The 10322-nt window shown below is 42.4% G+C and overlaps 1 long non-coding RNA gene across 2 annotated transcripts; it reads right to left on the bottom strand.

Moving 5' to 3' along the window:
* Window positions 1-5567: 5567 nt before the first annotated feature.
* LOC147995984 (uncharacterized) lies at window positions 5568-9008 on the bottom strand. Of its 2 annotated transcripts, none has more exons than XR_015677599.1 (3): window positions 8729-9008; window positions 7924-8074; window positions 5568-5817 (listed from the first exon to the last, which is right to left on the bottom strand). It is a non-coding gene; the product is annotated as an uncharacterized LOC147995984 (long non-coding RNA). The 2 variants fall into 2 exon arrangements; XR_015677605.1 differs by lacking the exon at window positions 5568-5817 and adding an exon at window positions 6753-6835.
* Between the last annotated feature and the right edge of the window lie 1314 nt (window positions 9009-10322).

Here is a 10322-nt window from a genome sequence, read left to right on the forward strand (position 1 = left end):
ATAGCAGAACAAAGTAACACTAGAGATAATCTGATGGCAAGAGGCAAGCGCAGGAACCCAAGCAACAGAAACCAAGACTACATGGCATTAACGGAGCCCAATTCTCCCACCAAAATAAACATGGAATATCCAAACACACCAGAAAAGCAAGATCTAGTTTCAAAATCATATTTGATCATGATGCTGGAGGACTTCAAGAAAGACATGAAGAACTCCCTTAGAGAACAAGTAGAAGCCTACAGAGAGGAATCGCAAAAATCCCTGAAAGAATTCCAGGAAAACACAATCAAACAGTTGAAGGAATTAAAAATGGAAATAGAAGCAATCAAGAAAGAACACATAGAAACAACCCTGGACATAGAAAATCAAAAGAAGAGACAAGGAGCTGTAGACAGAAGCTTCACCAACAGAATACAAGAGATGGAAGAGAGAATCTCAGGAGCAGTAGATTCCATAGAAATCATTGACTCAACTGTCAAAGATAATGTAAAGCAGAAAAAGCTACTGGTCCAAAACATACAGGAAATCCAGGACTCAATGAGAAGATCAAACCTAAGGATAATAGGTATAGAAGAGAGTGAAGACTCCCAGCTCAAAGGACCAGTAAATATCTTCAACAAAATCATAGAAGAAAACTTCGCTAACCTAAAAAAAGAGATACCCATAGGCATACAAGAAGCCTACAGAACTCCAAATAGATTGGACCAAAAAAGAAACACCTCCCGTCACATAATAGTCAAAACACCAAACGCACAAAATAAAGAAAGAATATTAAAAGCAGTAAGGGAAAAAGGTCAAGTAACATATAAAGGCAGACCTATCAGAATCACACCAGACTTTTCACCAGAAACTATGAAGGCCAGAAGATCCTGGACAGATGTCATACAGACCCTAAGAGAACACAAACGCCAGCCCAGGTTACTGTATCCTGCAAAACTCTCAATTAACATAGATGGAGAAACCAAGATATTCCATGACAAAACCAAATTTACACAATATCTTTCTACAAATCCAGCACCACAAAGGATAATAAAGGGTAAAGCCCAACATAAGGAGGCAAGCTATACCCTAGAAGAAGCAAGAAACTAATCATCTTGGCAACAAAACAAAGAGAAGAAAAGCACACAAACATAACCTCACATCCAAATATGAATATAACAGGAAGCAATAATCACTATTCCTTAATATCTCTCAACATCAATGGCCTCAACTCCCCAATAAAAAGATATAGATTAACAAACTGGATACGCAACGAGGACCCTGCATTCTGCTGCCTACAGGAAACACACCTCAGAGACAAAAACAGACACTACCTCAGAGTGAAAGGCTGGAAAACAACTTTCCAAGCAAATGGTCAGAAGAAGCAAGCTGGAGTAGCCATTCTAATATCAAATAAAATCAATTTTCAATTAAAAGTCATCAAAAAAGATAAGGAAGGACACTTCATATTCATCAAAGGAAAAATCCACCAAGATGAACTCTCAATTCTAAATATCTATGCCCCAAATACAAAGGCAACTACATACGTAAAAGAAACCTTACTAAAGCTCAAAACACACATTGCACCTCACACAATAATAGTGGGAGATTTCAACACCACACTCTCATCAATGGACAGATCACGGAAACAGAAATTAAACAGAGACGTAGACAGACTAAGAGAAGTCATGAGCCAAATGGACTAAACGGATATTTATAGAACATTCTATCCTAAAGCAAAAGGATATACCTTCTTCTCAGCTCCTCATGGTACTTTCTCCAAAATTGACCATATAGTTGGTCAAAAAACGGGCCTCAACAGGTACAGAAAGATAGAAATAATCCCATGTGTGCTATCAGACCACCACGGCCTAAAACTGGTCTTCAATAACAATAAGGGAAGAATACCCACATATACGTGGAAATTGAACAATGCTCTACTCAATGATAACCTAGTCAAGGAAGAAATAAAGAAAGAAATTAAAAACTTTTTAGAATTTAATGAAAATGAAGGTACAACATACCCAAACTTATGGGACACAATGAAAGCTGTGCTAAGAGGAAAACTCATAGCGCTGTGTGCCTGCAGAAAGAAACAGGAAAGAGCATATGTCAGCAGCTTGACAGCACACCTAAAAGCTCTAGAGCAAAAAGAAGCAAATACACCCAGGAGGAGTAGAAGGCAGGAAATAATCAAACTCAGAGCTGAAATCAACCAAGTAGAAACAAAAAGGACCATAGAAAGAATCAACAGAACCAAAAGCTGGTTTTTTGAGAAAATCAACAAGATAGATAAACCCTTAGCCAGACTAACGAGAGGACCCAGAGAGTGTGTCCAAATTAACAAAATCAGAAACAAATGAAACTCAAGACGGATGATCAAAATGTGAATGCTTCACTCCTTCTTTAAAAGGGGAACAAGAATACCCTTGGCAGGGAAGAGAGAGGCAAAGATTAAAACAGAGACTGAAGGAACACCCATTCAGAGCCTGCCCCACATGTGGCCCATACATATACAGCCACCCAATTAGACAAGATGGATGAAGCAAAGAAGTGCAGACTGACAGGAGCCAGATGTAGATCGCTCCTGAGAGACACAGCCAGAATACAGCAAATACATAGGCGAATGCCAGCAGCAAACCACTGAACTGAGAATAGGACCCCCGTTGAAGGAATCAGAGAAAGAACTGGAAGAGCTTGAAGGGGCTCGAGACCCCATATGTACAACAATGCCAAGCAACCAGAGCTTCCAGGGACTAAGCCACTACCTAAAGACTATACATGGACTGACCCTGGACTCTGACCTCATAGGTAGCAATGAACATCCTAGTAAGATCACCAGTGGAAGGGGAAGCCCTGGGTCCTGCTAAGACTGAACCCCCAGTGAACTAGACTGTTGAGGGGAGGGCGGCAATGGGGGGAGGGTTGGGAGGGGAACACCCATAAGGAAGGGGAGGGGGGAGGGGGATGTTTGCCCAGAAACCAAAGAATTATTAAGTATTAAATAAATTTAAAAAGACACGCCTGGGAGACCAGAGGAGGCTGCACTCTGTGCACGTCCAGACGCCAGAGGAGAACACCAAGCGTCATCTGGAGCCCTGGTGCGCTGAGGCTCCCGGAAGGAGCGGCGCAGATCTTCCCGGTTGCTGCCACAGCGGAGAGGACTTATGCAGTACTCCACGAGCAGACTTGAGCCTTGGAACCGCAGGTGGGACCAGCTTTTCCCCTGCAAGAGGCCTGCCTGGTGAACTCGGGACACACGGAGGCAGGGTTCCTCTGGGACCGGGCACTTCCTGTGTTTGCCGGAGGTCCCACGCCCGCGGATCCCGGCCCGCAGCGGCTCTCTGCTCGCGGACCCCGTGGGAGAGAGACCTCACCGCCTGGTCGGGTGGGCACTCCTGAGGCTGCAGAGCGGAGGAGACCACCAACACTGCCCACCCTTGCCCACATCCCTGGCCCAAGAGGCAACTGTATAAGGCCTCTGGGTTCCCGTGGGGGAGGGCCCGGGGGCGGCAGGACCCCTGCGCCTGAGACACCGCCAGAACCTGAAGGAAACAGACCGGATAAGCAGTTCTCTGCACCCAAATCCCGTGGGAGGGAGAGCTGAACCTTCAGAGAGGCAGACACGCCTGGGAGACCAGAGGAGGCTGCACTCTGTGCACATCCAGATGCCAGAGGAGAACACCAAGCGTCAGCTGGAGCCCTGGTGCGCGGAGGCTCCCGGAAAGAGCAGCGCAGATCTTCCCGGTTGCTGCCACCGCCGAGAGGACTTGGGCAGTGCCCCGCGAGCAGACTTGAGCCTTGGAACCACAGGTGGGACCAACTTTTCCCCTGCAGGAAACCTGCCTGGTGAACTCAATACGCAGGCCCACAGGAACAGCTGAAGACCTGTAGAGAGGAAAAACTACACGCCCGAAAGCAGAACACTCTGTCCCCATAACTGGCTGAAAGAAAACAGGAAAACAGGTCTACAGCACGCCTGACACACAGGCTTATAGGACAGTCTAGCCACGGTCAGAAATAGCAGAACAAAGTAACAGTAGAGATAATCTGATGGCGAGAGGCAAGCGCAGGTACCCAAGCAACAGAAACCAAGACTACATGGCATCATCGGAGCCCAATTCTCCCACCAAAGCAAACACGGAATATCCAAACACACCAGAAAAGCAAGATCTAGTTTCAAAATCATATTTGATCATGATGCTGGAGGACTACAAGAAAGACATAAAGAACTCCCTTAGAGAACAAGTAGAAGCCTACAGAGAGGAATCGCAAAAATCCCTGAAAGAATTCCAGGAAAACACAATCAAACAGTTGAAGGAATTAAAAATGGAAATAGAAGCAATCAAGAAAGAACACATGGAAACAACCCTGGACATAGAAAATCAAAAGAAAAGACAAAGAGCTGTAGACAGAAGCTTCACCAACAGAATACAAGAGATGGAAGAGAGAATCTCGGGAGCAGAAGATTCCATAGAAATCATTGACTCAACTGTCAAAGATAATGTAAAGCAGAAAAAGCTACTGGTCCAAAACATACAGGAAATCCAGGACTCAATGAGAAGATCAAACCTAAGGATAATAGGTATAGAAGAGAGTGAAGACTCCCAGCTCAAAGGACCAGTAAATATCTTCAACAAAATCATAGAAGAAAACTTCGCTAACCTAAAAAAAGAGATACTCATAGGCATACAAGAAGCCTACAGAACTCCAAATAGATTGGACCAGAAAAGAAACACCTCCCGTCACATAATAGTCAAAACACCAAACGCACAAAATAAAGAAAGAATATTAAAAGCAGTAAGGGAAAAAGGTCAAGTAACATATAAAGGCAGACCTATCAGAATCACACCAGACTTTTCACCAGAAACTATGAAGGCCAGAAGATCCTGGACAGATGTCATACAGACCCTAAGAGAACACAAACGCCAGCCCAGGTTACTGTATCCTGCAAAACTCTCAATTAACATAGATGGAGAAACCAAGATATTCCATGACAAAACCAAATTTACACAATATCTTTCTACAAATCCAGCACTACAAAGGATAATAAAGGGTAAAGCCCAACATAAGGAGGCAAGCTATACCCTAGAAGAAGCAAGAAACTAATCATCTTGGCAACAAAACAAAGAGAAGAAAAGCACACAAACATAACCTCACATCCAAATATAAATATAAATATAACAGGAAGCAATAATCACTATTCCTTAATATCTCTCAACATCAATGGCCTCAACTCCCCAATAAAAAGACATAGATTAACAAACTGGATATGCAATGAGGACCCTGCATTCTGCTGCCTACAGGAAACACACCTCATAGACAAAGACAGACACTACCTCAGAGTGAAAGGCTGGAAAACAACTTTCCAAGCAAATGGTCAGAAGAAGCAAGCTGGAGTAGCCATTCTAATATCAAATAAAATCAATTTTCAATTAAAAGTCATCAAAAAAGATAAGGAAGGACACTTCATATTCATCAAAGGAAAAATCCACCAAGACGAACTCTCAATCCTCATCTTCGGTTGGTTTATATACAAGTGTGCAATTTCTAGGCTTGAAAGTAAAATGATGCTATCTGGTGCGGGATAGAGGAGCCTTATTTTTTATTATGGCAGCTTGCTATTATTGTAACATGGTGATTTGGTTGAACACAATAAAGTACAGTAGTAACTGATCTCCCCTTCTTCCTGGATGAGTGAGGAGATGATTAAATGTTGATGTCAGCATCCTTGAGCATATTCAGATGAGCTTCTGCTTCTGTTGAAAAGGATGCTGTGTTTGATTGTGGTCCGAAGCTTTGAAGCACTACTTGGCATCTCCTTCCTTGGAGGTCTCACTGTTTAAACATAACAGATTTGATAGCTTGTTGGTAAGGTGAGGTCCAGCTTGTCTCCACTAGGTCATCTTCATGTGAATCCGGTGGTTATACGGTTTTGTTCTAGGGATATTTCATTTTTTTAATAACGGTTTTAGCTGACATTCATGGAGCGAATGAATCCTTAGAACTGTGCCACTAGTGAAAGGAAATCCTGTCTAGAGTATGTTTCTTTACAAAGCTGTGTCACACCATCCTTTGGGCACTCAGCTGGAAAAGTAGAATCAAGTCTCAAATAATGCCTTTTAAATTGTATCCGCTAGTATTATAGATGTAGGACAGTACTGTATCATACCTCTGTGGATGTAAAATAGCTTGTACCTGCTTTATGATACGTAGTAGTGACCGTGCTTTATCAGAGCTGTTTTTAATGATGTTGCTCAGAATGTTTTCTTTCCAGATGATGATTGAGAAGCTAATTTAAAAAAAAAAAAAATGGTGCCAGATACCACAAGAGTAACAGAACTGTGCTGTTTTCTCGGGTTTTGTTTTTTTACTTTTTTTTTTTTTAATGGAGTGTGCTGGATGTCTCTACAGTTTTGTTCAGATGACTGCAGAACCTGGAAAAGTTGTTGCTGCTGTTGATGCATAACACACTGCTATTATTGGTCTTTTTATATAAATATAAATATATATATATACAGTTATATAATTTGAATTTTTTGAAACTTTAGCTGTGCTGTCAACTTTGGAAAAAAGTATCCCCGTTTACTGTGTTGAGTTGGCACTGTACAGAAATTAACAGCCATATTGGTCTAGAAATGTTGAACTTAAGTTTTTTCCATTTGTACAGGGGTAACACACTGTATTGAATATGTAAGGTCTTATCTACGTGGGTTTGATTACAAAAACTAATAAAGTATTCTCTAAATTAAAAAAAAACAGAAAGCAAAGGATAAATTGATGCACATTTAGTTCTCAATCACATGAGCTTTTATGTTAAGAAGAGTTTCCAATGCCAACTTCAAGGTCACTGTCACTGTGGAAAGTTATTAACAAATAAAATATGACTTAATTGAGGCAAAAAAAATAAATTAAAAAAAAAACCATCAAACTCCCCCCCCCAAAAAAAAAAAAAGAATTCACCAGTGGGGCTAGTAACGAACATTTTATTTTAAAAGAGCTCATGCCAAACACACTGGTTGAAAACAGGTTGTTCAAAATGTGTTCCAGATCCATAATTCTTAAAAGGAAAAGTGTCTTCCAGGAAATATGGGAGAGACATAAGCTGAATCACTCCACCCGCCCCATCAGAAATAGGAATAACAAACCTTGCCAAGTTTCAAGAAAGAAATACTGATAGTAAAACCAGGGCAGTCACAATTCCATTGAGTGGATCCTAAAAAACGTGCTTCAGACAAGGAAGTGGAGACCAAAGCATAAAGGAGGATGGGAGACCTCATGTACGCGGCATGGTCTCACCTGAGGCAAGATAGCTATAGGCCAGGTGGGAGAGGGGGCCATCCCTCTGCCCTGTGCTTCCTTTGTACCCATATGAGTACTCTCTTCCTTTCCCAGCGTGAAGGACGAGCAAGCTTGAAGGGTGCTTTACCAGCCCATTTTTAGAACAAAGCCTTTCTATGAAGCATAGTAACCATAAAAGCACATGGCGGGCAGGCCCAGCTGCACTGCTAACATTTCTTTGTGGTATAGCAGGGCACAGCACCACTTTCTCTTTCACAATCAAAGCTTTATAATAGTATGTTGGTTTTTCTTTTTCCCCCTTAGTTTTTGTGCATCATGTACATGACATATATGGTAATGTCTGTTGGGCATATCATTTTTATTTTCCCTATTTGGAGTCTAACAAGGGATGGGAGCCTAGGTGATGAGGAGTAGAGTAACCTCAGCTTACTATAGAGCAGAGATGATGGAACTAAAAGAAATGACATCAAACCTTAAACAAATGGCTCATGGGTCATAGGATCTCACAATGTCCTGAGAACAAAATGGGGGTCCCAGGAGAAGCCTGGGGTTGTCCACTCTACTCCCCACCACATCACCATAAACCATCTCGGTGACTGGACATGAAGATAACGGGTGGTTCTGTGCTGGGCAAAGACATACCTGAAGTGAGCAGGGTGGTTTCCTATTGTTCGACATCACTGTTCCCTGGCCAGCTCCCATTGCAGACCGAATGACTGCACAAAGATTACAGAGGAAAGAAGTGGTGGTGTGGATAGTCACTGCCTGGGGAAAACAGCAGATCTAGGAGAAACTGTCCCGGTTCAAAGATAAGAAAACAACCACGGGAATACACCTGCAAGATATGCTAAAAACATTAATGCAGAACATATACTTAAACATTCTCCCTGACACGTAAAACTTTTAGGGGCAAATCTGTCCTGGGTGACCTGAGGATCTAAAGATAACAACTGGAGAAAAGGACACCAAGGGAAGGAGTGCGATGTGTAATCACCGGCAAGATCACAGAGATGGACGTTACTGCCACCAACATACAGCGTTCAGAGTCAACACACGGAAACCATTTTCTAAATGAGAACATAGGAAGAGTTATGCTTACATGTACGACAGCAGAACTCTTCAGTATAAGAGCAAAATTAGAGTAAGGAGAAGCGGTGTCTACATGTTTTACAAGAGAGACTAGAATATCGTTAATGAACAGACACTAGCTATACTCCTGCACTTTGAGAATAAATAACATCCACAAATGTGAAAGGTACCATGTACGGAAACTGCTGTGTGAAATCATAAAATTAGCCACCACGCTACTGCCGGCTACTCTCTGGCCCCGGCGGACTCCCGGCCTCCATGACCTCCAAGCATCCATGGCTGATCGCTGCCATGCCAGCCCACACATCCAAATACACACGGCTAGCTGGTTTGCACTTCTCACAAACCCACACTTTACCTTTCTCTCTGGAACCCAGCTGAGTCAATGCATGAAGGGAAACACCACACAATCTTAGCTTAGACTCAACAGGTAACACAATCTCTGGGCACAGCAACTAGCTTCCTAATTTGTAAGTCATTCTAAAATAAATCCTCTGGTATTGGATCCCAATGGATCCGCCACCTGAATGGGGTGGGGGTGGGGTGAGGGGGTCTCCCCTACCCACATTCTGGCCTCCACCCCCTTACCCCACCCCTCCTTCTGCCTCTCCTCTTCCCCTCTCCAACCCGGAAGTCCCGCCTACTCCTAGCCCAGTGATTGGTTCCTAGAAATCTTGATTCATTAGGAAAAGGTTCACAGGAAGTCATCTGAGTAAGTGATTCACTCCTTGTCCCAGGAAGCCCATCTTGGGCAAACAGAATTAGCATCAAAATACAAACAGCACCAGGGCTATCCACAACAGGAAACAAATCAGATAGATCCCACACTTCTCTTTAGTAGCATTCTGTCAAATGTCAGTGTAGCCAAGTGTGAGATGCTCCCATTCATACATAAGTGCAAAAGAGAGTCTGGTTCATGTATTCCAGAATTCAGGAAATACAGCAGCCATGATTCATTTCTAAAATATACCACTGAAGGTGCAGGCTAATAATAACGAACTCTCAGAGAAGCTGGGGATAAATGCAAAGTCTCTCAAACATAAAAAGCTATATGTAGGAAACCTAAATAAGAAGAGACTACTATAGCTAAAAGTTTTGAAAACTTAAATGGCATCTTCAGAGAGAAGTTATGGTAATAGATGTAGAGAAAATGGCTGAATTCATCAAGGCAAATGCGATGGAGGGAGGAAGAAAGCAGTGTGCAGAAAATTGATCCCAATGTTCATCTGTAGTGTTACATGGAAAACCAGCTTCCACATGACTTCACATATGCAGGCAATCCATCCAGACAGTGGACAAACAAGAAGGGATTGTGATGGTTAACTTTGCTTATCAATTGAATGGATTAAGAAATTCCCAGAGTATTAGTATGGCCTTTGCTACAAGAGACCTTGCCACCCCCCTCCAAAAAAAAAAAAAAAAAGGAGCCACTTTTTTTCTTTTTCCTTTTTTTCTTGTTTCAGAGAGTCCAAAAATACACACAGGAGAAAAGAACAGCATTTTTAAACAAATTGTGCCGTTTGCACTGGATGGCTGCATGTAGAAGGATGAAACCAGGTTCTTAACTCTCACCCTGCACAAAACTGCACTCCAAATGGATCACGGATCAAGAGAAGAGCTGATACCACAACTCTGATAGAGGAGAAAGTAAGAAGTACACTTGAACTTACAGGCACAGGAAAGGACTTGAAAAGAACTTCTGTAGCATAGGAACAAAGACCGACCCTGGCAAATGGGTCCACATGAAACTGAAAGCGTACATCATTCAAGGAAAGAGGCAGCCTATGGAGTGGGAAAATACCTCACCAGCTAAATATCTGACAGAGCTAGTACCTAGGATATAGGAAGAACTAAACTTCAAGAAAGCACACAACTCCATTAAAAACACAATATGGAATTAAACAGATACTTCTCAAAACATTGACTACAATGTCTGAGAAACACTTTTAAAA

Source organism: Rattus norvegicus, chromosome 2 (assembly GCF_021556685.1).
Source record: "Rattus norvegicus strain SHRSP/BbbUtx chromosome 2, alternate assembly SHRSP_T2T, whole genome shotgun sequence".
In the NCBI taxonomy this organism is placed as follows: Eukaryota; Metazoa; Chordata; class Mammalia; order Rodentia; family Muridae; genus Rattus; species Rattus norvegicus.